The sequence below is a fragment of the Rousettus aegyptiacus genome, unplaced genomic scaffold, assembly GCF_014176215.1.
Source record: "Rousettus aegyptiacus isolate mRouAeg1 unplaced genomic scaffold, mRouAeg1.p scaffold_m13_p_5, whole genome shotgun sequence".
NCBI classification, from domain to species: Eukaryota; Metazoa; Chordata; class Mammalia; order Chiroptera; family Pteropodidae; genus Rousettus; species Rousettus aegyptiacus.
Window position 1 is genome coordinate 90,129,047 of NW_023416308.1, and position 26,770 is coordinate 90,155,816.

General features: G+C 45.6%; 1 protein-coding gene and 1 non-coding gene across 3 annotated transcripts in view; one reads left to right on the forward strand and one right to left on the reverse strand.

The window, feature by feature from the left end:
• Positions 1–26,770, forward strand: part of NAV2 (neuron navigator 2) — a 678,828-nt gene that overhangs the window by 206,920 nt on the left and 445,138 nt on the right. The gene's annotated exons all lie outside the window — the stretch shown is intronic.
• LOC118603304 lies at positions 5,454–5,587 on the reverse strand. Its single transcript, XR_004951179.1, has one exon. It is a non-coding gene; the product is annotated as a small nucleolar RNA SNORA1 (small nucleolar RNA).

The following is a 26,770-nucleotide window of genomic DNA, read 5'->3' on the forward strand; positions in this document are numbered from 1 at the left end:
GAGGATTTAGCATGATGATCTAAGTAAGATGCTAGCACAGTGCCTGGCAAATATTGGAAACTCTCTCCAGGCCTGGCTCCCTTCAGTAGTCACACTTTTAAGCTGCGCCCCCTCTGGTCATGACGTGCCCTACAGTGACGGCCATCTGTCCTTTCCAAAGCAGCTTATATGGCTACACAGAGAGCGAAGCCCTGGGATCGTGAGTGGCAACAGAATGTAGAGGTTGAAGTAGTTTAGAATCACTAGACCTGAGTTCAAACCTAGACCCCGTCACTCTCACTGAGGCATACATTCTTGAGCAAGTCAGCTGACCTCTCCACATCTCACTTCCCTCGTCAGGAAGATGCGAGGAAGTAAACCCTTCTTTGTGGGGTAGTATTAAAGAGTCAATGCAAGCATGTGTACTATGTATTTAGAGCAGGACCTGGCACTTAACAATAGTAAATAGTAAGCGCTTAGTCGTTACTTTCTTTCCAGATGAGCCGGTTTAAGTTGACTACAGCTTTTCCTGAATTCTCACATTGGTAATGGTTAGCTTTTGGTGTCTCTAGACCCCTCATGAACCACACTGTGGGGGTGAGAGGCTCCAAGAAGTTTTCTGTCCTGTCTCCCTGAAGTGGAAATTTCTATAAAACCCAGAAGCGCAGCACACCAAAGCAGCTCAGCTATGCTTCTGGCATGGGGACCAAACTATGACTTTGAAAATGTGTGTTTCCCTGGCTAAAACCTCTAATTGGACAATTGTAGGTCTTCTGGCTTTATGTAGACTTTATGACTTTGAAAGCTCTTAAGCTGGGGCAAGGGAAAATTTATGAATGGGATTTCTTTATTTCTATAGAACTCTGACTCATGCTGTTGACCCAATTGGGGGGCTGGGGTTCCATTACTTGCTAATTTCTCTTTGTCAGTGGTCCTTACTCTGCCAGCTCCCTCAATAAGCAACAACCAGGGGGTACTGAATCCCAGAAAAGCGTTCCTGGCTGTTTTGAAAATTGTTCTGAACCCGGATTGATTTCCCAGGCAAAAGAATATGGTATTTGAGAGTTGATTCTCAGAGAAGCCTTGCAATTTTTTCTTAAATTCTGAAAGCTTATTTTACCAGGATTTTTAAGTCATCTTATAGAAAACTCTTAGTCTGTGTTAAAGTCATCTGGCTTAGAGGAAGGGCTGGACCCCAGCTGCTGACCATTTCCTTTGGGTACCCGCATCCCAGAAATCTTCCGAAGGTAGGCAATGGCAATACAGAGACATATTTGAACCGGTATAGCAATGAGGCTGACTTCACTTAAAAGTTGTGTCAGGGTAATATAAGCTTCTACAACAAAGAGATTCCAAAATGTGCAAAGATTCAAACACAAGAGAAATTTATTTCTCATTCACAAAATAGTCCAAGGCTGACCTTTCTGGTTCGTAAGTGGCTCTCCTCCATGCAATGACTCAGGAACCCAGGCTCCTTCCATCTTGTGGCTTCATCATCCTCTCTAGAGCCTTGAAATAGATAATCTGCATTTAGACGATGGAAGGTAAAAAAGAACGTGGAGCAGGAGCACACAATTCATAAAAGCCTTGGCCCAGAAATGACTCTCACGACTTTCTACATTCCCTTATTGAGGTCACATGGCCACACTTAGATGCAAAGAGGACTGGGAACTGAAGTCGCTTGCTAGGAAACCCCTTCACATGGACAATCATATACTATGGGAGGAGAATATGGATTTTAGGGACGATGAGTCATATTTGCTACAGAGAGGAAAATGTACCAAAATTGAGGCCGTAAAGAATTAAATAAATAGAGTATCGTAGGATCTAGCATTGTGAGGGCTCTCACTATCTTTGATTGTGAATACTCAGCCCTTAGAGCAATATCGAGCATACAGTAAGTGCTCAGTACATGTTTGAATGAAAGGAATGAATGAACGAATATCCTACCAGTTCTGTTCCTTTGCTCCCTGGCTTGGGCTACCAAGTAGAAAAACCAGATTCCTGGTCAACTGCCTCAGACCACATGGAGAATGTACCTGTTGGGCCCAGAGTAAAAGTGTTGGTCAAATGTTCCTCCCAAAGAATTTAGACACTTTTAGTTACTTATTTAATTTACAGATGGCTTTTATTGAAGAAATAAAAATTATATAAATTTGAGGCCATTCAAAGCCATCTAGTATATGGATATTGTCCCTAAGAATCCATAGGATTTCTGGTTAGAAGTTCCCTTAGGAGACATGTAGGCCCACAACCACGAATGTGACCCAGCTCACAAGCCAACCCACATGACAGTGGCTGCCTGGCATTGGATTCTACAGGAAGGCGTGCCATAAGCTAGTCCCATGTTCTTGAGAGAGCTCATCAAGTCTAAGATTCCTAGATTTTACACATAAGGGTGAGACTCTAAGAGAAATGGTGGGCAACTGCTATTGGTGATTTAGTTCGGACAGCCTGGATAAGGAGGTGATTGAAGCCTGGAAAGAAACAGATGAGAACAGAAATCAGTACACCAGTCAGAAGAGGATATGGTGGAAAATTCTTTCGGAAATTCAAGAAAGCTAAGGGCTAACAACTGGTCAGAAAGAGGAAAGTGGAGGCAGAGCATGGGGTTTGGTATGGTTTGGACTGACATACTTCCCAACCTTCAAGGGGCATTATGAGCCAAATTTTGTTTCCCTAAAATCCATATGTTGAAGTACTAACTCCCAGAACCTCAGAATGTAACTATATTTGGAGATAGGGTGTTTGAAGAGGTAATTAAATTGAAATGAGATCATTGGCATGGGTCCTACTTTAATATGACTCAGGTGTCCTTATAAGAAGATATTAGGACACAAATACTTTCATAGAGACAAGACTGTGTGAAGTTACAGGAAGAAGGTGGCCATCTACAAACCAAGGGGAGAGGCCTCAGAAGGAGCTAACCTTGCTGACACCTTGATCTTAGATTTCCAGCCTCCAGAATTGTGAGAAAATAAATTTCTGTTGTTTAAGCCGAGGGTCCCTAACCCCTGGGCCATGGAGCAGTACTGGTCTGTGACCTGTTAGGAACCAGCCACGCAGCAGGAGGTAAGCAGCAAGCAAGCAAAGCTTCATCTGTATATGCAGCCTCTCCCCAGCGCTAGCATCACTAGCTCAGCTCCACCTCAGATCATCAGGCATTAGATTCTCATAGGAGCACCAGTTCCTGGTGCCAAAAAGGTTGAGGACTGCTGATTTAAGCCACCCAGCTGTGTACTTTGCTATGGCAGCCCTAGCTAACTAACACAAGGGGGAAATGAAGTCTGCTGTTTTTGCCCATATTTCTCTCCAGGGTACATGCCATGAGGCAGTGCATGTCCTCAGTGGGCAGTAGGCAAATGGCTGAAGGCTCTCCTGACCCTCTAGGATGCCTCAGAGCTTAGGGCCCCTCAGAGCAACCATGGGCACAAAGGGCACCATCCGACCACAACTTGCCACCACCTGGTCCCTCCTCTGTGTCTTCCTATGCTGGTTAGTGTGGGTCCAGAGACACGTGGTCATGGCCCCCAACCCAGGTGAGCTCAGTCTTGGAGGGAGACAAAGAAGTCCTATATTTCCTAGATCCTAATAGTGTTTCAGGAGGCAAGGAATTCTTCCAAATTACTGAGAAGCATGGATTATAAGAACTATCCTGATTTTATTAGCATAACAGTGAGACAACCTGCATGTCTTTGAATCAATAAGTGGAGTCAATGGTTAGAGTACTGGGTGGTGTGCGCCATGACGGAAAGGGTGTGATTGATTCTCCCTTGGGAGGGAGATCAGGACCCTAGAGAGGGGACATCAGAGCAGGAGTATGCCAGGCCACTAAGGCAGGAAAGAAGCATCATGGACAAAAGAATACAGTGTACACATAACAGTAGCAAGAGTATGTAGAGGAGCAGATGGAGGTGAGGCTGGACAGACAGAGTGCAGACTGTGAAATGCCTGGAATGCCATGCCAAAGCCCTCGACTTCAACTAGAGTGGAGACTACAAGCCAAAAAAGAGCCCCAGCCCTTTTTCAGAACAGGGGTCTCCAAAGCAGATCAGTCACTGCAGCTCTGTCTCCTTCACTGTTCCCAGCATGGAAACGCAGATGCTGGTAACCAAGGGATGGTCTATTTAAAGCCGCTTCTGAGTCTGTTCTAGGAGGCACACCGAAGGGTGAAGAGGGAGAGAGGGAAGGAACATGTCAGGGGAAGAAGCTCTGACGGAGAATGGCTCTGCCCTGAGCCCACTGTTGGGCTTGGGGCAGGTCCCTGCCTTTCTCTGGGCCTCACCTTCCTCAGTACCTTGTAGGGAGAAATTGTGTAGGTTCAGGAGTCAGCAATGAGCGTTTAAAGACAGGTTCTATCACTTATGATCAATGTGCTTTGGTCAAATTGCTTAACCTCTGGGCCTGAGTCTTCTCCTTTGTAAGATGGGGTAATAATAGTACCTACCTTTTAGAGTTGCTGTGAGGATTAAATGAAATAATGTAGGTAATGCACTTTTAACACTGACACATGCAAAACACTCAAAATCAGCTATTGTATAAAAAATGACAACAACGATGATGGTGATGATGATGGTGATGATTTATTGGACTAGCTTAATGGGTTTTAAGCTTTAAACCATTGAACATTTCTTCTGACATATTTGGAACTTCAAAGTGTAAGAAAAGTCACATTGAGCTCTTCTAGCTGAAACAGGTTGAAACCGCGAGCCCAGGCCCTCAGCATTCCCTTCCCCAGGGCTGTCTCCCAGCCCACCTGGCCACCTCTGCAGAACCCTTAGGCTCCAGAAAACCCAGGTTGAAAGCAATTATCCCAGAGGGTCTCTGAGATCCTTTTCAGCTGCTGCTTTTAATCCAATTCTTCCTTCCAAAGCCTAAGTACACATCTGCAAAAGCTGTCCTTTATAGCTCAAAATCCATTTTCTAATAGCATGGGCTAAGCGAGGCCCTAGGGACAGTCTGGTAAAGGCAAACTGAAGTAGTGGTGAGAGGTGAGGAAGTTATTCAAGCAACAACTTGACTGCAAAGATCCACAGACAAGAAATACCACCTCCACATGTTAAGTCAGCAGATGTTTATTTAAGAAATTTTACATGTTGTGATTCATTCCACTGCTCATCAAAGTCACCTTAGCTCCCTAAAACCTGAGTCAAGACTTATCTTCAAGATAGTCTTTTTTCAAAGATCTCATATTTAATCCACACTTGTTCTGTCTATCAGCCTTGTCACAGTTTTCTTAGTTGGGCTTCTTTTATCTCCACTCGAATACAGACATACTGATGACATACTTCGAAAAATATCCCCATAGAATCTTTGGAATCTAGTTTCTTCAAATAATTGACTTCAGGGCTCTAGAAGCTGAATTGTAGAAAGTACATTGCTATCTTGGCCAATGATCTAAAATGTATTATTTCTTAATATATTTCTAATATTACAGTTGTATTACATCCAAATCTCACTTACGACCTTAGCAAAAAAGCTGTAGGTCTTATTGTTACCATTGCAATAAATTTACTGGAATGGAAGCATAAATTGTGTCTCAATTTGGCCCCGTTAAAATTCCTGGACACCATGATCAACAATTCCCATTCTCATCAAGAATGAGGCTTCACCGCCACATTTTTAAAGATAAGTTATACAGATGCGACTGTCTCCACTGGCCATAGTCCAGGGTAGTTTCTCATCCATTTGCCTCTAGGTGGTTGGCACTGCCATTGCCCCGTGAGTGGCATGCCATGGTTGCCTCTCTTCTCCACTAAGGGACTGCATCTTACTCTTTCACCTCCTATCCCCAGGACGGGTGCCCAATAAATTGATATTGTATTGATAGAATGGAATTGAATATAAACACCTCTAGGTGACAGATTCAAAGCTGGGTTCAACAGTGACCCAAACATATCTGGATCTTGACCACATAGAGGTTATTTTTGGGGAGGGAAGATAAAAAGGTACAAATGTAATAGGGTTCATGACTTATTGTTGAAAGATAAAGCTCCAAAGTGCAGAATAACTGTTGTGGGGTCTAGGACCCACAAGAGGTTGGGGTTTGCCTTCAGGATCTGCTACCAGTGGGCCTTGGGAGGACCCTGGAAGACACTATCTTGGGGTCCTGAGATGGAAAGGCCTCTTGCTTCCTGGGACCGTCACCATTGTGAAGCTCTGTCCAGTTTTATTAGCATATTAAATAGATGTATTTGTTGTCATTGTTGTAGTTATATGCACCGTTTTTATTGAATATACTCTTTAGACATCGGCCTTACGGTTTCCACAGCAGACTTTGGAGGCCACAGTGAGCAAAACCTGGGAGGGCAAGTCCAATCCCTAGCTTGTCATTCAGAGCCCATCTTCACTGACTGCCCTCTGCTTTTTCTTAATTGTCATCTGCCTTTGGTCACATGCCAGCTGCTTCAGCGACCTTGTGCTTGTCACTGTTCTCCAAGTACTCCTATCCCCCAATGATCAGGTTCTCTCTGCTTGGAATGCCTTTTCCTGCACCACTACCCACTTTTATACCTACCGAGCTCCTACTCATTCGTCAAAACAATTCCAAATGCTGCTTCCTCCAGGAAGCCTTCCCAGATCACCCATTTGGAATGTTTTTACTCCTCTCTCCCTGTGCTGCAAAATAACTTATACAGAATGTATGACATTCTGCTCGGGTTTGAGTTAAATCTCTTATTTCCCTTACTAAGCTTGACGAGGGCAAATTTTTTTTTATCTGACTGGTCTTTGTGCCTGCATGTATGTAAGAAGTCCATGGATTCTGGCTTTAATTCTTTTCTTAGGTCTTTCTAGATATGTAAACTTAGATAAGTTATCCAATGTGTCTGAGTCTTAGTATTCCAGCCTTTAAAATGGAGATAAATGAATAACTTTTTCTTGCAAACTTATTGTGAACATTAAATAAGATGACTGTGTGAAGTAATAATGATAATGGAATCATAATAATAAGAGCTAACACTGATTAAGTACTGTTCACTTAGGCACTGACAAACTCTTTACAAGTTGCTCATTTAAAACATAGGTTTGCAGAAAGTTACAAAATAGTACAGAGAAATCTCTGTACCCTTCACCTAGTTTTCTCCAATGGTTACATAGTATTATAGTACAGTATCAAAGCCAGGAAACTGACATTGGTATGACAAAGTATGAGTATAGTTCTGTGTCATTTGATTACTTGTTCGTATTCACGTAACCACCACCACAGTCAAGGTACAGATCTATTTCCTCTCCACAAAGACCTCCTTTATGCTACCTCTTTGCAGTAACACCCACCCTTCGCTCATCTACTACTCTTAGCTCTGGCAACTGTTAGTGTGTTTTCTATCTGCAAAATTTTGTTATTTCAACAATGTTATCTAAATGAGATGACACAGTATGGGACCTTGTAAGATTGGAATTTTTTCACTCAGCATAATCCATCTAAGTTGTTGTGTGGGTCAAGAGTTCATTCCTTTGTTGTTGCTGACTAATATTCCATGGTATGGATGTACCATAGTTTAACCTTTGAAGGACATTTAGGTTATTTCCAGTTTGGGGCAATTGCAAATAAAGCTTCTAGAAACATTTGTGTATAGGTTTTTATGTGAATATGTCTCCATTTCTCTTGGGATAAATGCCCAAGAGTGCAACTGTTGGTTTATATGATAAGTGCATGTTTAATTTTTTAAGAGTCACTGTTTCCCAGAGTGGCTGTACCATTCTACATTCCCACCAGCAACATATGAGCAATTCGGTTTCTCTACATCTTTGCTATTTGGTGTTATAACTATTTTTTTATTTTAGCTGCCTTATGGGTACATAGTGACAGCTCATCACAGTCTTATTTTACATGTTCCTAATAGTGATGTTGAATATCTTTTCATATGCTCGTTCACGATCTGTATATCCTCTTTGTTAAAATATCTATTTATGTCATTCGCCCAATTTCTAATTGGATTGTTTTATTTTGTTCAGTTTTCTGGCCGAGGTATAATTGACATAAAACATTAGTTTCAGGTCTATATCATGATGATTCAATATATGTACATATTGCGAAATGATCACCTCAGTAAGTCTAATTAACATCCATCACAGTTCAGAGTTATAGAATCTTTTCTTGTAATGGAAACTTTTAAGATATATTCTCTTAGCAACATTTAAATGTACCAAACATTTTTAACTAGTCACTATGCCAAATGTTGTACTCTCATGACTTATTTATTGTATAGCTGTAAGTTTGTACCTTTTGACTCCCTTCACTCATTCCATACACCCCCTCACCCCCGCCCCTGGTAACCACCAATCTGTTTTCTGCATCTGAGCTCATGTTTTTGTTTTTGTTTTTGTTTTTAAGATTCCACATATAAATAAGATTATACAGCATTTGTTTTTCTCTAACTTATCTTTCTTATCATAATATCTTCAAGTTCCCTCCATGTTGTTGCAAATGGCAGGATGTCCCTCATATATGTCTGAGTAGTATTCCATTGTATATATACGCCATGTTTTTTTCATCCGTTCATCTGGAGATCAACACTTAGGTTGTTTTCATATCTTATTTATTATAAATAATGCTGCAGTGAGCATGGGGGTGCATATATCTTTCAAATTAGGTAAATACCCAGAAGTGGAATTGCAGGATCATATGGGAGTTCTATTTTTAATTTATTGAGGAAAGTTCATGCTGTTTTCCATAGTGGCTGTACTGGTATTGTTTTTTTAATGTAGAGTTGCAAGAGTCCTTTATGTATGTTATATTTGAGTTTTTTGTCAGATATGTGGTTTGTACAATTAGCTCATTTAATCCTCGTACTGACCCATGAAGAGGATACTGAGATTATCTCAAATTACTAGATGAGGAAATCGAGATTCTGACAGGTAGAATTTTGCCTGGCATACAGTCTGTGCTCAGTGAATGGTCACAGGGAGCTTTATGCAGGTGGAATTCACCCCAAAGGTACGTAGAACCCAGGGCACTTTGGTAGGAATGGTGGGCTGCTGGATATAAGGATGGGAAGAGAAAGTTGAAGCCAACGGTGAGTAGAGGGACTTAATACCAGTTCACCAGCTCCTATTAACAAGCTGAGAAGTTGAAGTTGAGACACAAGCATTAGGATAGACCTCTATCTGTCTGGAAGTCCTGGGGAACCTGCTCCTTCTTTTCATGCACATCCTACCTCTCTCTCCTGTGCCACAGGTTTGACAAATAACTGGCCCATTTCTACCACAGGGATTGTTTTAAGGGAGGCATTTCTCCCATGCCCGCCCTTTCCTGTTGTCACAAGAAGCACAGAGCCAGGAGTCGGAATGCCAGGTCCTGGTCCCAATCTGGCAGTGAAGGGGTGGGAACTGAGTGCTTGCCTTCCCTGGACTTCCCTTCTCCACATCTATAAAACAGGAGTGACAGGAGAAACTAACCAGCAGGGTGGTGGTGTGGATTAAATTAGGTGCAAAGGTTGGGAACAGGGCTTTAAAACACACATGGGTTCAGAATGGATCTCTCCCCTTTCTACCTGTATGACCTTGAGTAAAGTGCTTAACTTTTTTAAGCCTCCGTTTTCTTATCTGGAAAATGGGGACAATCACAGTTCCTACCTTATAGGGCTAGGGTGAAAATTAAATGAGATGATGCATATAAAGCATTTATATAGATTCTATCCTGAAATGAACATGATTCATAGCAACTAACATTTATTGAGTACTTACTTAGTGCCAGAATCTGCTTATCTTATACTGAGTTCATCCAAAATAAGATTAGGCACCAAGACAAAGATACGGATGCAAGAAGTTTATCTGGGAGAGCATCCCAGAAAACAGTGAGAGAAAGAAAAGGAGACAGGGAAGGGAAGTTGTGTCTGTGGACAACTGTGGCTCAGTCCCCCTAGCCACTCCCTCAGAGGCTGTGGGGGACATGCCTCCGAATTGTTGCTAGGGTCAGGAGGCTAGGGTGTTTATCTACCACCTCCTAGTCCTCATATGCTGAGGGTCATGCCTGGGGCATTAATTCGATCACCCTTCACCTGCCCTGCACTTGGGCTGAGCAGATTCCATGCCAGAGAGGTGGGGGGGGGGGTGGGGTGGGGAGGGAGGGAGGGAGGGAGAGGAGACTCAGGAAACCGTTGGCAGGTACAGAGAAACTGAACTGTCTCCAACAGGACATGGCTGGGTGCTGGCAGCCTCTGCTCCATTGCTTTAAGCACTTAAAATATTAACTCATTCAATCCCTAGAGCAACTCTATAAAATTGGCATGATTTCTATCCCCATTATAACTAACTCCCAAACACACACATGCATTTTAAAGAAATGAAACTTCCACAAAACTATACTAATCCTTGCTCTGTGCAACGCGCTCTGATACTTTCTGTTTTTTTTTTATTTTTTAATTTTTTTTATCGTATTATTTTAAAAATGCTATTTGTCACCCACTAAACTGTTTTCATAACCCCAATAATGGGCTGCAATCCACAGTCTTGGAAGAGTCGGTGCCTTAACATTTTGTTTAATAGGACGATGTCGATGACGGTGCTGATGTCATAGGGCTGGCATCAGGCCTGATGCCTAGGAGGTGCCCAGAGAATGCCGGTTTCCTTGCTTACCCTTCTTGGCAAACCAGAGCTCGAGAGCAGCTGCCTCCCAGGCTTGCAGACAGAGGCCTGGGCGGGCCCCAGCGTGTCTCCTGCCCTGACCCAGACTTGCCCTGGTGGGGTCTGCTCAGCCTCCTCCCTGGGGAGGGGCACCATCTTGGGCTGTGGCCTCAAGTCAACAGCCCAAGTCACCAGCTCCCCAGAAGCCAGCCCCTCCTCAAGAGGCCCGGTTATGCCCTGTCCCCACAACACTGTCACTTCCTTCCCCCTGAGTCTTTCTGAGTGAGGATTGTTCCTCTAATCAGGATGGAGACGCAACTCATTACAAGCTGGTGAGGCAACGGCTCTGTGCTCCAGGCCCGAGACAGGCTGTCTGGGAGCTTGGCCAGCCTCCCACTGCCCGGGACACCAGGGCAGTGGCCTCAGAGTAGAGCCGGCCCATTGGGTTTCTTTGCCCTCTTCCCAAGGGACGCAGGCAGACAGACACTCTGCTGAGACTTCCACAACTTCCACTATTGCAAAAACTCTGCCATGCTCAGACGATGAGTTTTATCAACACTCAGCGCTGCTTGTGAAAGCAACTAAGCAGCATCTATAACAACAATGGAATGAGCATTTATTGTGTACTAATTACTGTGTTAAATGCTTTATACGCAATGCATTACATAGACTTTATAGTAAACTCCCTAGATAGGCATGATTGTCCCCACTCTACAGATATGAAAACTGAGGCATGGGATGTTTTGGCAACTTAACGATCTCATCAGGCAACAACACCCAGCTGATTTGATCCCTGCCATACATCACCCTGCTGTCTGCAAGAAAGTGACCCAAAATTCCCCCTTCCTCTGGATTGCAACCCTGGCTTCCCTCTGTACAGTGGCCAGGTGAGTCCCCACAGGTGACCTCATCTCTCTGAGCCAAGTGGCCGTCTTACGGAAAGCAGTTCCTAATGGCACTTCCTTCCTAAGGCTGTTAGGAGGAGTAAGGGAAACGATTTGTATAAATGCACCGCCCAGAGCTCCTGACACATTAGAGGTCGATAAATCTGTGTAAAAAGAGCCAATTCAGCTCTTTTCCTAATGATTTGTCAGTACCCCACGACCGTTTCCCACAGGCATGATGTCACCATCTCGAGGGGCCTGGCAGCCAATCTAGAAACCTCCACGTGCTCCTCGGCTTCTCACACTTATGCTTGTGTCACCCCATTGCCCAGCCACACTGACTTCCCCAGGCAATCCCCAACATGACTAGCATCTCTTAGAGGACTCAGAAGCAGCTTTTTTTTCCCTTTCCCCAACAAAAGACCCCAGACGGGGGGAATACAGTAGTCTAGAGGTAGCTGCAGAGCCTGGTGCCAAAATTCTTGTTAGCTGCCTTTTAATTACTGCCTACTGTATAGGTTTTTAATAACAGTCAGTGCCAGTTAGTTGCTTGTTACTTCAGAAATAATTACTGATAGTACCCTTTTTTTCTTTGTTTTAATTCCTGCTTCATTCCCAAGCTGCAGGAGTCTAAATGTGTGGACATTTTAGCTGAAAAATCTGGGGTTCTGGGGTATACGAGGAACGTTCACACAGAAGTGTGGGTTTAGCTGGGGTGCGTGCGTCTGTCTGAGATGACTGGAGGCGTGGCAATAGCCATTTCTCACCCCTGAAGACCCGTCTGCAGAGAAGAGCCCGGGGCCTTTATCTTGAGTGAAGGATGAAGACGGGCTTCTGTTATCAAGGGCACATGGGGCTGGGACATGCCACCCACCACACAGACAGACCACAGAGCTGCTGCTGGCCTCCAGCTGTGAACCATGCCAGTGACAGCCCCTTCCATTGCCCTGGGGTTCCAAGCGCTGGTCACTGACAGTGGCGGCAACAGGCACAGCTGGGAGGACTGCATTCGGAGGCAAGGAGAGGATGTGCCGTTTTCTCTGGGAGGGCAGAGCTCCAGTCTCAGCCACACTTCTGATCTGCAGTCTAACGGGGCCTTTCGACCACACTGAAGAGAGTTGGGGGTTGCCAGGGGGACCTCAGAGCTCTCGCTGCACTTGTGGCAATCGCCTCTGTGCTCTGACAGAGCTATGCACAGGTAAGGCCATCCACGGCTTTGTTCCCGGCACAGCAGTCTCCCAGCTTCGGGGGAGTCTTCTCTGGTCTGACCTGCTTTCATGCTGCTTTGCCTTCTTAACTTCTATTTTATTGTACCGGTGAGAATACTGTAGTGCCAAGGAGCTATTTTCTATTGAAGCCACGTAGTAATTACAGCTAACATGTATTATGTATTTATATGGCAGGCACTTTTCTGAGTGCTTCAAATATATTTACTCATATAATCCTCACAGACAACCCTCTGAAGTAAGAATGATGACTGTCATCAGCCCTGATTGCAGATGAGGAAACTGAAGCACACAGAGAGGTGAAGTAATTTGTCCTAGGTCGTAAGTGGCAGAGCCGGGGATTCGTTCCTAGGCACTTTGGCTCCACAGCCAAGCTTTTGAACACTCGGTAATCCTGCCACTTAGAGAACCAGGTCAGCTCTTGAAAAATATATTCTTTCATGATCTGGGCTTCTTCTTCTTCTTTTTTTTTTTTTTTCATTTTTGTGTCGATTTTGAATTCCACGGTGTTCTCTAAAACCTTCTCCTCATATAGACCATCCGGGGCGGCTCCAGCCAGACATCCCCTGTTCTCAGAGTTTCTGCAGCTTCAGTGATTAATGAGAAGGACAGCCCAGGAGCTGTGACTCAGGCCACCTTCATTCTGAGGTGACAAAGCCCTCTTCTCCATCATGCTGGCCAGCAGCTAGCCCTCTTTAATGTGTCCTTTCTCTCTTCCTTCTTGACCGACTTGTCAAGGAAAGAAGCCACACTGCTGAGTCAGTACCTTGCTTTTTCTCATCATGGTCTTCGGTCTCTTTTGCCCTGGGAATTCTTTCCAATGGTCTTACAAAGCGTTTGGCTTGAGGAAACTCTGAAAAATTCATCCTTTCTCGTGGTTTTCTTCTTACACCCTGTTCATTTCATGTCTGCCCAAACCACGGTGCTGTCTTATTGTTAGCAATCTAGGCTCTTCTATGTTTAGAAGTTCATCTGGAAAATTGTGTCCACAAGGCAAAAATGCTCCACTTCATCCCAGACACAAAGGGGCCCTTTGAAGGTGCAAAGGGTTTGGGATTAAGTAAGTAAGCAAACAAGTATGGCCTTTGAGGAGATGAGTGTGGGAGGGTGGGGAGGGGGAAAAAAAACAACTGCTTCATAAAACTGTACCTTGGTTTATTTAGACAAGGGGAGTTTACTTGTGTTTCTTCTATGTGCGTGTCCCAGAGTTTCAAGGAATGCCCCTGCAATCAGCTCTAGAGCCACGGAGCTATTGCCAAAATGTTTTGATGGCCAATCTTTTTGGAGTGTCAGTGGAAATGCGAGGTGCTATACTATTTGAGAACCAGCATGAGGGAGACCTGGTCTATTTCCCCAGTGACTGGGACTTTCCTCTACTGTGCGAGGGCACGTGTATGCCCCTCCTCTTTCCAGCTCTTCTCGTAGTGTCCGTCCAGAAAAATCCTAAGGCTCGATGGCTAATACCTCTTCTTTTCCTCTCTCTAAAAACCAGTTTGCATGCCTTCTTAGTTCGGTTCCTCCAAAATAGAGCTGGAGGGGAGGATTTTGATGCTAGTAGTTTATTTGGGAAGTGGTTCCAGAAAGCCTTACGAGGGAGTGGAGAGTGAGCCGATAAAAGGTGCACTGGTATGTGGGTAACTGTTGTGTGAAGCTGGGGCTTGATCCTTTTGGGGACCCTCTGAGGGACTATGTGGGACATACCTGAGAATTGTCCCACTGATGGAATATTTATCTACCAATTCACATACCACATTGGTTGAGGGGCACTCCTGGGGTGGGAACACCCCAAAACTTCTGGCCAGTCTTGTTTGATGATCAAGTATTTCTCCCAGAGAGAGAATGCCCCTCCCCACCAAGCAAAGAGGCACTGTCACTATTTGTGGGTGATCCCTAGCCAAGGCCAACAGTAATGCCAGGGCATTAACAGCATCTATTAAAGCAACTAAATGCTCTAACACCATGTGCAGGAGCATGGGACGAAATAGTAACAATGGTCAATGTTTACCTCTAATCTCTGACCACTTACATGTATTCGAATGTTATTGGTCTCTCACGACCTTTGAGGTAGGGCTGCTCCCTACCTACTACTGCTACTGCTGTCATTATCTGCAATATAGAGTTGCTACTGAGAACATAGATCCCGGAGCGAGAAAAAGTGGGATCAAATCTCACCTCTTCTGCTGAGCAGTTCTGTGACTCAGGCAAATTATTTACCCTCTGTCGAGCCTCAGTTTCCATACCTGCAAAATGGGGGTAACAACAAGACCTATTTGATAGGGCTGTTTTGAAGATCAAAACGGCGAATGCATATAAAAGCATAACAGTAGCTTGCACAGGTAAGGTGTTCAATAAACACTAGCTGTGATTATCATGCTGCATACGAAGAAATTGAAGCTTAGGGCAATTATCATGAGCTGAAATTTTGGCAGCCACCAAATGGCAGGTGCGAGACCTTCACTAAGGCTTTCTGCAGCAATGATCGTCAATTTTCGACTATACCACATGACTTTGTAATCATTACTATGTGAGAAAACACTTTATAAACTGTAAAGTACTCCATGAATGCTTTGGTTATGTGCTATTTCCTGGTCCTTGTAACAGCAGAAACATTCTTGTTCTCTTAAGAGCTCCAGTCTGGTCTTCGAATTCTGCTATCTGTCATCTCTATATAGTTGGCACTGGGCACAGTGCCTGGTCAGTTGTCAGCTAAGTGGATGAGTTACCAGAGGCCTCAGGATGGCCCCACTGACACCTCCCATCAAAGTTCCCACCTAGGAACTCCTGTTCCAGTCAGGCCCTGTCTCTGCCACATGCCCCAAATGCTGCCCCTCCCTTCTCCTGGCCTCCCATTCACCCCACTCAGAAGTCCTCCCTGCTCTGTCCTGCTTTCTGCCTGCTCCAAAGATAGTCATCCACACCACCGCCTCTACAGTTTGTCCTGCCCCTGGCCTCCCTCGCCAGCCTTCTATTCACCCCACCCCCACCCCAGTGTGTGTGTCTCATCACACGCTCCTCAGGTGTGGCTCCTCCTGCAGCGTTTGGGGGAGTCTGGGCTCCCCACCCAGGCTAGAAGTTCCTTGTGGGCGGGACAGGGTAGTATTAATTCCTTTGTGTATCTGTTTATCCATTGTGGTACCAGACACTGTACCCCACTGGGTAATTAATTGGGAAATGGGGACACACAGAACAAGATGGGTCCATGGCTAGAGGAGCTCAGTCTGGGGGAAGCCTGGCTTGCAAACATCGTTAATGATGACCATGAATCTTGGTGGGGACAAAGAGCTCAGGGTGCCTAGAGACTGGGGCCTTTTCTCTCCACTTGGTGGGGTCAGGGAAGCCTTTAGAGAGGCGACACTGGAGTTCAGCTCTTAGTTTAGGATTGGTGTGCTTACAAGGAAAAGCAACCTTCTTGAGGAAAAACCAGATCAAGAAAAAGTGGGAGGGGGGCTGGGTGTTGCTGGAATACAAGGGAATCTTGTGGAAGCAAAGAGCAGGGCCTTCCCCTTGGGAACGGGAGAGTCGTCGGGACCCCCGGTCTCCCCATTGTTAGCATCTGCTCTGCTCCTCTTTACTCGGCTTCCTTTCTGCACATGACCCCACACAGCTCAGCTCTGAGCCTAGAGGACCTCCCCTACCAGCACCTGTGAAAATGACCCGCCCAGCCTGGGTCAGCTGTCCATTCTTGGTCCAGTTCTCATTGGCCAGGGAAGAGGGGTATCTTGTACAAAGAGGCCACATCAGCCCCATAAGGGCTGGTAGTCAAGAGCTTCTTTCCTACAACAGTTTCGAAGGGGAGTATATTAGTTCCTCTGGCTGCCGTAAGAAATTATCACAGACTCAGTGGCTTAAGTCAACAAAAATTTATTCGGTCACAGTTCTGGAGGCCAGAAGTCCAAAGTCAAAAAGTTGGCAGGGTCGTGCCCCTTCCAAAGGCTCTCAGGAGACATCTGTCCCTTAGCTCTTCCACTTCTGGTGGCTACAGGCATTCCCGGGCTGTGGCCGCCTCACGCTAGTCCTTGCCTGGGTCTTCACGTGGCCGCCTCTGTGTCGTCTCCCTTTTTCATATAAGGACCCTTGTCATTGGATTCAGGGTTTACCCTAATCCAGGGTGATCTTATCCTGAGATCTTTAATTCAGTTACAGCTGCAAAGATCCTTTTTCCAAATAAAGGTCACATTCACAGATTCTGGCTGGATATATCATTTGGGGGACAGTGCCACTCAACCCACTACGGGGAGCGTCTGGTAGATGGAGAAAGGATGGGAGGGCGTGTCTCGTGGAAGGAATAGCATGAGTAAAGAATTGTTGCTTGGAGAACAATGACACTACTGGTCCAGGAGCACAGAGGGGGCTGAGGTTAGGGGGGACCAGACTACGGCAGGCCTTTGGTATGGAATAGTAGCTTTGCCCTATGGACAACAAGGGGGACGTTGGTGGTTCTTGAGACGTGAAGGAGCATCATAGAATTTGTACTGTAGACAGATCATCCTGGCTGCAGCATGGAGCTGTATTAGAGAGGGGCTCGAATGGAGGAGGGACACAGCCATTCAATAAATAGTTATAAAACACCCCCTACATGTCAGGCGTGTTTCTAGAGACCAGGAGTACAGCAATGCAGAAAAGGGACTAAGCTGCTGTTACCTGAGGGCTTACATCTAAAAGGAAGGGAGGGAGCAAAGAAACAAAGATTGATAATATCAATTGGCAGTATGAGCTAAAAAGGAAAATAAAACAGAGAAAGGGGTACAGTGAGTGGTGGAAAGTTTTTACATAGGGATTTCAAGAAAGGCCTCACTGATAAGGTGATATTTGAGCAGAGCCTGAAAAAGTGAAGGAAGGAGTCATAGATTTTTTTAAGGGAACAGTGTTCCGGGCAGAGGGAATGGCAAGTACAGAGGCCTCGAGGCAGGAGCATTCTTGCCACGTTCAGGAAATAGCAAAGAGGACAGTGTGGCCGGTGGACAGTGAGCAGGGGGAGAGGAATAGATGAGCATCTGAGAGCCCTGGAGCCGGCTCGCACGGGGCCTTGTAGGCGCTGGTAAAAACTTGGCTTTTCCTCTGAGTGAGATGAGAAAGAAGTCTTTGGAAGGCTTTGAGCAGAGCGACATAATCGGACCTAAATGTTTTAAAGGGATTACTCTGGAGGCTGTGTGGAGGAGCGATTGGGGGGCCAGGAGGGGAGAATAGGAGCGGGCTACTGCAATAGTGAGGAAGAAAGATGACCCTGGCTTGGAGTCCCCTGGTAGTGGTGGGTGGTGAGAAGTGAAGAAATTCTGAATGTATTTAAACGTACTGCCGATGATAGCATTTGCGAATGGATTGCTTATGGAGTATGAGAAAGAGGTGTCAAAATAGACTCCGAGGTTTGGGGCCTGAGCGACTGGGCTGGTTGCTCTTTTACGGAGATGAGAAACCGTGGGTGGTCAGGGACTGGCGGGGTAGAGAGTTCGAGGACACGCTAGTTTTCGGTGGTTGGTGACATACCGAAGTATTGATCCTTGCTTTGTGCCGGGCTGTGTTCTCAACACTTCCCAGGTATTAACTCCCTTGAAACTCGCAGCAGCCTCATGAGATAGGCAGTGTAATCGCCCCATTTCCAAGTGAGGAAACCAAGGTACTGAGTAGTGAATTCACTTATCCAAGTTCTCCCAGCTCCTAAGTTGCAGAGCTGAGAGTGAGCCCGGACATGTCCCTGGCCAGCACACAGGACAGCCACTGGCTTTTGGAGAAGTCTAGGGGAGAGGTCAGGGAAAGGGATATTTATTTAGCGAGCAAACACTCAGAGGAGATGCTGACATGCCTTCCTCAGTCTCCTCTCGGTCCCGATGCTCATCTAGACCTTTTGGCTTTTAGGGAGAACAGAGTCCTCGGGCCCAGTTGCATCTAAGATCCTCTCCCAAGGGAGCACAGGGGCACTCCTCTACACCAATTTTAAGTGTATTTACCATTTTCTCTTATTCTGTTTGTGAAATGCTGGTTCTGTTTCTATCTCCTTAAAATAATACACCACAGGAAAAAAAATGACTCAGTGGAAATGTTTAAGTTTCTGGGCTCCAAATCCTTTCTAAATACTGTTTTTTAAAAAAAGAAAAAATACTGAAAGGTGGCCTCGGTTCTGCTTAGCTGGGAAGGCCCATCCAACAGTGCCTGCCTGTGAGGATAGGAAGGCGAGGAGGAGGAAGGCAGGCACCCGCCTCGCAGGGCCTCCCTGGAAAGGATGCATTTTGGAGGCTGCCTTTTTCTAAGGGCTTCTAGCAAGGACCCTGCAAAATGGGACATTTCTTTTCTTAGTCTTGTCAGATTTTAGGCGTGGGGGCGGATCGGGGGCCCTTAAGAGTCAAGGCCCTGGGTCTAGGCTGTGCTGTCTCCCCAGGCAGCTCTGTTAATGTGCAGTCCCATGCAACCTGCTGCTCCTCCTGGACTGTGAGGAGAGTCAGCTGATTATTCCAGGAAGTCCAGGGCCCTGGGCAATCACTCATTCAGACCAGGCAAAAGATTAATGGGAATTAGTGAGAGGTCTGCATTCAGGACTGGCTTCAAACGCTATCATTTTAACTGTTTGAGTTCCATTTAAGTACTCAGAATTACGTACAGGCAGTCACGCTGAGATCTCTCAGGGGTCCTTGCTTTATTGCAGAGTTGGGGATAATTTGCGACTGGCTTTGTGGCAGCACAAGCCAAGCACTTTGTTTGGCTGTCAAGATCCCGCATAGGCTGAGCCTGCTTATTTGCTATTTATTTCCAAATGCACTGCATATTGGATACAATTATGGGGCAGGTCATTTGTGGGATGCTTTCACATTTGCTGCATTATACAATCCTCACCCAAATCCCGATGTCTAAATGTTATGATACTTGCTTATAGATGAGGAAACTGAGGCTCAGAGAAGTCAGCCAGTCCCCGGTGTCACAGCTGATGAGGTCAAAGCCCCAACTCTGTGTCCAGTTCTCCTCTCTGACCCACCATAGCACTTCTCTGCTTTCTACCTTTCGCTCCCCTAATCTCCCTGCCCCCACCGGCTCTCCCAGCTGCTTCAAGACAGCTTTACTCAGCTCCAGCTCCACCTCTTTACTCCTAGGGCTGCTCCAAGCAGGCATTTAGTGTCTGTCAAATCCAAACCTCCCAGTCCTGCCCTGGTCCCTGTTCATTCTCCATGAGAGTACAGAGCGGGGAACCCCAAAGGCCACAGGGAAGCAAGGATACTCTGAATTACCTCTGCCCAGAGATACAGCACCCAGAACATCATCAAGTCCAGAGAAGGGTCTCCTGCCAGTCCTTTCCCTTGTTCCTGTATTGTGCTTTATTTTCTGCTTCCTCAGGCTAACTGCAGTCTCAAAGGTGGACCAGCAGCATGGCCTTACCTGAGAACTGGATAGTGACACAGAATCTCAGGCCTACTCCAGATTTTTTGACTCAGAATCTGCATTTTAACAAGATCCCCCAGGTGATTCAGAGTGTGTGCACTGAAGTTTGAGGTGTGCTGCTCTAGCTGGTATGTGGCCTTCACACCGCCCCAGGTCCCAGGGGGTCAGGGAAGGGGGTGGGGTTTGCCCACAGCTGTGCTCCACTCTGCCTGCTCCTCGGTTAGAGGTCCTCTCTTGGTTTGTGTTCCTCAAGGTCTGGTGATGGCCCAGTGGAGAATGCCCCCCACCATAGGATAGGTGACTCAGCTTCACAGTTGGCCCTTCAGCTTCTGCTCAAATAAGGCCCTGGGGGTGAATGTGACCCCACACCTAACTTCTCTCCCACCTCCCCTTGTCTGTCCTTGAAACTGGGGGCCCTCTTGGCCCAGGGCAGACAGGCTAGTTCGTTTTTAGATTTCCTGGCCCTACTCAGCTAGGCATGGGGACCAGCTCTGCTTACTTTGCCATCATGAGCATTGGGCGAGGCAGCCCCATCTGGTGAACAGAAGAGGCGCTGCCTTTCTGAGCAGAGCTAGGGCAGCTGTCATCTGAGGTTGCAGGCGGAAGATGACTGGTTCTACATTTAAATGTATTTGGCCGCTACTTGACCCGATACTGATACTGCGGGCTTCCTGCCTCATCATGGGATTACACTCCTTGCCCCAAAGGAAGGAGTAAACAGGTACTTCTCCTTGCAGGCTGACCCCTCCACTCATGCGCAGCTCTTTTCCTTATCAGCCTCAGAGTCTCTAATGAATGAGTATGCGGCTGGGCTGAGAACACTATTGTGGGAAGAAAAAGAAAACAGGTCCATTGAGCAGGACACAAGATGGGAGCTCAGATTACAGGCTTCTTAATCACAGCATGTAAGAGAAGCTTCGTGCAGAAAGGGAACCAAGGAGACAAATATTTCTTGCTTTTTGGAAACTTTTCAGCAGAGATTCCTCTAACAAGATAAGTGACGACAGAACCTAGTCTTATTTCTTTATTACCCTTTATTTTTATTCTAGATCAGAATAGATCTAACTGCGAGAGCTACCATGTATTGAGGGCTTACTTCTCTCCAGGGACTGTGCTATGCACATAAATGTACCCAGACCACCTCATCCTCCCATTTTCCAGACCACAGCCAGAAGGAGCCATTAATCAAAACCAGCTTTCTGCACCTTTCTGCACCATCATGTTCTACCACCTTCCAGCGGGAGTGAATGGGCTCTTTTTTTTTGTTACCACTGTAACAAATTACCACTAACTTTAGGACTTTGCAGAGCTCCATTTATCAAATAAAAGACATGAGGTCCTTCTGCTGAACTCATGTCTTAACTATAAAAATGCGGGTGTGTATATCAATGGTAAAATGCCATCGAGACCGCTGCCTCTTTCCTTGGGCCTACGCTCCCCTCATCTCATTTGCCCTCACGCCTTCTCTCGCTCAGTATCCAGGATGCTAGCTGAAGACCAGCAGATGTCACTATGAATAGAAAGCACAAGAGAAGCAAAGCCAACTGCCTTCTAGTGCTTATTAGTGCATGAACACAATGGTACCCTTGATGTTTTTCAGAGGAAGGGGTGTGCAGGCCAAGTCCACTTGGGCATGTGCGCTTGTCTCCACACAAAGGTTCAATTGAAATGCGAGCGCCCACTTGTTTTGAGGAAACCTGTCCTGTGTCAACCATGATCCGGGAGAGGAGAGCTATATAGATGCCATATAGGCAAATCTCATCACACAGACACACACACACACACACACACACACACACACACACACACACACTCACACCCACAACATCCAGTTGTGCGCACTAGGAAATACCAACTTTGCTGTGAGAAACTGTTTCCTTCTCTTCGGAAGCCAGCTGTATTAGTTCCCTATCACTCCTGTAACAAATTACCACTAAGTTTGTGGCTTCAAACGACACAGATTTATTATTTTCTGGAGGTCAGAGTCAAAAATCAGGGTGTAGCAGGGCATCTGGAGTCTATAGGTTTGCCTTTCCATTTTCTAAATGCTCCTCGCTTTTTCTATCTTGTGCCCCCCCCCAACCATCAATCCCATCATCGTGACCTTTGTTTTCATTGTCACATTTCCTTCTCTCACTCTTCTGCCTCTCTCTTCCATCTTTAAGGGCTCTTGTGATTCCATTGGGTCGACCTGGATAATCCAAGATAATCTCCCTGTTTCAAGATCCTTAACTTAATCACATTTGCAAAATTACTTTTGTCATGTAAAGTAACATATTCACAGGCTTAGGGAATTAGGTCCTGGACATCTCTAGAAGGCCATTGTTCTGCCTTTTAAAAAGCGGATAACACTATGAGATTTATTAATTAATTAATAAGATAGCGGCACATTGTAAGTCATTTACGTTACTGCCAAGAGGACAGTAAGCAATTCTAAATATAAAAATTGGGATTAGAGTTGATACCGAAAGTTGGAAAAGGAGAAAGGAGAGGAGGGAAAAGAGAATGCAAAATATATCAAGAACAAGTGTGTGAAATACAAGTGGAGGAAGACTCGCAGAGGAGGTGGGGGAGGAGAGAAATGTGAGGGGAGGATGGAGGAAAGGAAAAGTGTTACCAGTGGAGGGAACAGCATGGACAAGGGCTGAAAGGGGGTGGAGCCGCAAACACGGCATTCCTCCCGGTGCTGTAGTTGGTGGCTTCCCTTGGTAGACACTGAGCTCTTTGAGAGCAGGAACTATGTCTTCATTTTTGTGTGCCCCTGAGGGCTTAGCAGAGAACCTGACCTCTGCAAGCCTCTCCCAGCCTTAACTAGGGGGGTTATTACCAGTCAGTATCTAGGATCAGTTGAACAATTGATTCTTGGCCTCTGTGTTCTCAAAGGTTCTACTCCCACTCTGTCCTTAAAGCCTGAGAGGGAAGGAGAAGGTGCTGCTCAGGCTGTCCCCATGGGCGCCAGCACAGAGACTTAAACTTGGTTTAAGACTATGGGTAACTTAAACCCACCAGCAATAAACAGCAAACCCTCACTGAGCTCTTACCACACATCCTCCCAACATTCTTGCAGGCCAGGAACTGATATAGTCCCCATTTCAAAGTGAGAACACCGAAGCTGGGGTCTCCCCTTTGGATACCCCTAAACAGATTTGAGAGTTGCTTCTTGACGGGCTGCCATCCCTTGGCCAGCAAGAGGCAGTCCTTCGAGTTGACAGCAGTTGAGTGAGGCTAGCAGGGAATGTTGAGCTCTTAGTTTGGGAGTTTTGCCAGGGGGCTTATCTCAGTTCCTGAAATGAATCCCCTCTTTATTCTGTCTGCATTTGTTCAAATCATTCATTTTTTTCTTCATAATTCAATTTTATTCCAAAAAGGATTTGAGGAGGCTAAATATATTTAAACTAATACAAGATAATATCCTATACGTAGACACGGAAGTCAGAGTAAAAAGGAAAATAGAAGGAGGGAGAAATCAGATTCTATTCAAGGCAGTGAGTGCCATGGGCTCATATATGCCACATACGGATGTGGGCTACGATTGTAGCTCCGAACCTTCCATAAAATGAACTCCCTTGTTAGTTTCAGAAACCTCTTATTGCTTTAAAATACATATCTAAAATAAACAGCTCACAGGTAAAGTGTCTCCTAGCTTGGAGAGCTTTGTCATAGCCTGCTCATGTTCAATTCTCACACAGCCTTCAGTCTTGGCGGGGAAGACCATAGGTCAATCAACTTAAGAACAGCAGGATGTGGGCACTTATTCTTTGTAGTTCCAGCAGATGGATGGATGGATGGATGGATGGATGGATGGATGGATGGATGAATGGATGAATGGATGGAAGAAAGGAAGGAAAGAAGGAACAATGGATGTAATGGTAAGAACCTAGGCCTACCTGTTTGCATTCTTGGATACCAGGCACTTCCTCATTTTTCTCTGCACTTAGGCCATACCCTTTCCAGATCAGAGGAACCCAGCTGGAAAAATTCCACAACCGGCTGGGGTCCACTCGGTGTCTGAGCTGAGCATATGGACCAGATGGGAGGCTTTAGGAAAAGAGATTTTGTTTTTATCTTGCTTTTTTATTATTGTTCTGAATATGCCTTCCTGTTTCCTTTCCCTGCCCCCACTTCTGCATCAGACAGGCCTTGGGTGTGGATAGATCTCCCGGGAAGCTTTGCCCTTGGCCTCCAGGCTAGGAGTGTCCTGTTGTTTATTAGGTGGTGGGGAGCCAGCCCTCCCATGCCCTGCCCAGGCTATAGTAATGATGTCTGAATGAGATGGGAGATCTGAGCTGTTTTTGGGATCTGAGCTTGGTTCCTACGGCTAAACATCCCCAGATCTTGAAGGGGTTCCTACAACTCTCACATCCCAAGTTTTATTGGGTATGAAACAAATTTTCAGGGGGGAGGTAAGCCAAGCCCCAGAGTTGGAATCTGCTGTTTACTAGCTGTATGACCTTCAACAAGTTAGATAAACTTCCCTGCGCTCCAGTTTCATTCCCTGTGCCCCGAGTTCCAGTTTCACGAAGTGAGTTAATTTATGTGAAGTGATTAACACAGTACCTGGCCCATTATAAGCATTAGGTGTCAGGGGGCCCTTTAGTAAAAGGGCTTTGCAAATTGGAGATCTGTTCGGGAGGGCAGTGGTCTCTCCCACATTTGAGCCCCTGAAGCAGAAGTCCTTAAAACATGACTAGCAGTACAAACTTCTTCGAATGAAGTTTACACAAAACCCCAATTGACAAAGCAAATAAAATCAGGGCAGCTCTGGCTGTGTGAGTCGGGGGATGTAGCAGGGGTCTGGATTCTGCTGTGTCCTGCTGGCTCTGTTTTTCTCCACTCCTGCCCCAGCCCCTAGTGGCCCAGAAGGCACTTCCCAGAACCCCTGCGGCTGCTCAGAATGCAAATGAGACCCTCCTGACCTTGGCTTATGTTTTCTTTTGGCTCCATCCCACTCTCTTTCTCTTTTTAATCAACACACTTTATTTTTTTTTTTTAGAGCAGTTTTATGTTCACAGCAAAATGAAGGGAAAGGATAGAGTGTTCCTATATAGCCCATCTCCCCACATACTCATAACTTCCCCACTCTCGATATCCAGCACCAGAGTGGTACATTTGTCACAATTGGTGAACTTATATTGACGCGTCACCATGACCCAGAATCCATAGTTTACATCAGGGCTCACTCTCGACACCTTACCCTCTTTTAAACACACATCCCATGGGCCTGGTGGGTGCACGTCTGCACGCCAGGGACACAGGTACCCAGCTCCACAGGCCAGGAGGCAGAGGTCATGCCGTAGAGGTGCCTGCTCCTTAGCTGTGGCTTTCCTCTGTTTCCTGGACCTTTCTGGCCACCGTAACATTTTTTAACAGTTAACATGGTCCCCTTCTTTGTAGCTTTTATGCCACCTTCTGTACCATTCCTGCATGCTTAAAATAATGTCCAAAAGAGAAACTGTAATGGACTCAGATTGCTGCCTGTTCCAAACTGAGGAGAGCTTAGAATGGGTGATTTATGCTAGGGTGCCAGTGCCTACTTGACTATTTTGGCTGACTTCCCTCAACAATAACAACAGCGAATATACACATATATATGATATTATATAGGTGTATTATGTATGTACTTATATGTTATAGAGAGAGAGATAGATATATAATAACTATACTTTTTCATCACTTAAATGTATTTACATTTATATTTAAATTTTACTTGGGGAAACTTGTTTAACAGCTCTCTGAGCTTCTATATCTTCATCTATAAAATGGACATAACAATAGTGCCTCCTATGGTTAGGAAATCAAATAAGATAATATATGTAAAGTGTTTAGCACAATATCTGGCAGTGAGTGAATATTCCATAAAAGTTAGTTTTGTTTTCGCACTTCTTGTTACAAATGCATTTCATATATATTACATAAACTATTTCTGAGACAAACGGTGCTGTAATGAATCAGCTCTAAAATGGCAGCATTGAAGGCGGCAATGGGATGACTCAAGTCTTTATTCCCTGTGGTAGTGTGAGCGTCATCGTAACAGCTTTCATGTATTGAGTGCCTATGACGTGCTAGGCACTGTGCTTCAAATATTATTTCTTTGCATTTTAGCGAGGCAGTCTTTCGGGTAGTCTTGTTTTTTGTTTTGGTTTTGGTTTTTCCTTTCAAGAAACTGAAGCCATAAGTTCATCGCCAGGAGGCTCCAGCTGCTTCTGTATCAGCTGTTGGGGGACCCCGCCCTCTCTACAGCCCCTTCCCCAGCCCTGTCAGTAACATGCCTCTCTCCCACCATGTTTTCCGAGCTGTTTGTTTTCATAATCCTCACTTTATCTGACAGCCCACACACAGCTATGCAGCTCAGGGGCATCTCTCCAGTCTGCAAATTTTTTACAAGCAGCACACAGTAGAAACATTGGCAGGTTTTTTTTTTTTTTTTTTTTTTCCCTGGATTGTCCAAAATACAGCCAGCCCTGCACACTGTCTGTGTCTACATATAGGCCTCAAGTCTCTGTCAGAAGTCCAGGGCACGTGGCGTCTGGGTATTTACATGTGTATGTTTTAGTGGGGGCCCACCTCTCTTCATCAGAATTCAAAGATAACCATTTCTGCCCCTGCGTGTGCGTGTGCGTGTGCGTGTGCGTGTGCGTGAGCAGCCTTTGTAGATCTATGGGCTGGTCTGCCTTCCCTAAGCAGTGTGCAAAGGCTCACTCTTCCCTCCGCAAGTGTGTTTGTAAGCCTGGGCACATGCCCGCCTTTCTC